This window comes from Lineus longissimus, chromosome 14, assembly GCF_910592395.1.
Source record: "Lineus longissimus chromosome 14, tnLinLong1.2, whole genome shotgun sequence".
NCBI classification, from domain to species: Eukaryota; Metazoa; Nemertea; class Pilidiophora; order Heteronemertea; family Lineidae; genus Lineus; species Lineus longissimus.
Window position 1 is genome coordinate 641,534 of NC_088321.1, and position 1,725 is coordinate 643,258.

The 1,725-nt window shown below is 41.8% G+C and overlaps 1 long non-coding RNA gene across 1 annotated transcript; it reads right to left on the bottom strand.

Annotated features, from left to right (window-relative positions):
* On the bottom strand, window positions 1–1,725 carry LOC135498920 (uncharacterized). Its single transcript, XR_010449179.1, has 4 exons — window positions 1,596–1,725; window positions 1,078–1,175; window positions 900–976; window positions 1–627 (listed from the first exon to the last, which is right to left on the bottom strand). It is a non-coding gene; the product is annotated as an uncharacterized LOC135498920 (long non-coding RNA).

The window sequence follows — 1,725 nt, forward strand, 5'->3', positions numbered from 1 at the left end:
TTTTGTATGAATAATTTATTGTATGTCTGTATTTTACACAATACCTGAGAGTTTAGATAGCGACGACAAAAAAGGAATGAAGTATTCAGCGAAATTGTCAATAATCAGTCCTCAGTGACTGAATAGAAGCCAGAAGTTCAGTTGTATTGTACTACCGATAAGATATGTTTCATCTGTTCCTATAATTTAATACTTTTTGTCAAAACTCTCAAAATGTCAGTTTCATGATTTTCGTAATATTTCTGACACAACCTCGGTCAAAACAGTTCCTTAAGATTAACCATGGTTACAGTATTTATATGATTGTTAACCCAAACTTTTCCCATCTCGACTTTCGAAGTCCTTGGGCGAAAAGAGTCACCAAAACATCGAGCTCAGACCTGTGAACTTTAAGACTGAAGCTTTCATACGCGGATCATGTTTTAGCGCAAGGACGTGTCGGGTCAAAAAATGAGGGTAGTTTGGTGTATTGCATAGGGTGGCATCTCAGAGTCGCCAAGTCATGATTCTGAGAGCGCCACCTCTGGGTACTTCAGAGTTCTACAAGATGCTACATCCTGGACTTTCTGACTCTGTGATCTCATGCGGTTCCTCTCCTTGGAGCCCTCGCCTCACCTCCTCAATCACCTGGAAAAATACCAAGAAGAACGTCACATAATGGAAACTTGGCCTCCTAGATGACTCGACAGACAACCAACGATAAAGGTTGAGTGTTTCCCACTGGGACACCATAAGGGACTAACAAAAAATTATTTGGTTAGAATGCTCCAACAATAGTTATTCCATCATCATTCATTGATTCAATCAATAACTTTCCCTGGACAGACCAGCTCGGCAAGTTGGAATGCCAGTCTGATTCTCAGCAAGCTGGGGAACTGATTCTCGAAGGTAATACTCACAAGTTTGGCTGGAGGGAATCCATGCTGCTTTAGCTTAGAGAACACCACCTTCCCATTGACAGTCACCTCGAACGATGCTGCAAGAAAATCGAGCCAATTTAGAGAAAATTCCAACAGTGGGGATATTTAAAACAATGGTAATAATGGTTTTTCCTGTCGTTTGTTCTTCATTACTTACATGATCGTCCACCAGCTCCTGTCACCTCCGCCTCCGGGACTGCTGCAACAATCTGGTATCGCAGGTCCTGGTAGCGGCCGCCATACCCTCATGCGGTACTGGAAACAGAACAAGAATAACGTTACATGTATTTCTTTTCTAAACCTCACTCCCATTGGGATCATGCCGATCCACCACCGTTGTGCGTATGTCCATCATGTCCGAGGTCGGCTTAGCCTAGGCCTTCTGACGATTGGTTCTGTTCTGTACGTCTGTAAACTTAGCAAAGCCAGATCAGTGCCAATCAGTTTTCACTCAAAGTTGATAGGAAGAGTCGGGGACGACTTGCAATAATATGGTACAGAATATCCACAGTCGACAGTGTACATGACTACCGGTACACCAGTCACAACCACCATGTCATGTCTGTCTTCACATCTCATGACAGGACAGAAATCACCTCAAATTATTTGGCTACAATCTTAATCACAGCCGCGATTACAAAAAAATCAATTGTAAAATGTTCGACAATATCTTACCAATGTTCTACATGAACTTTCACACTCCCCATTGTCGATAAAGGCACGAAAATCAACAAAAATCTAGCGCAAATTACAGAAAATTTGGGTGGTTTCTTTTATAAATGTTTGATAAACCTCTGTGAAGTAA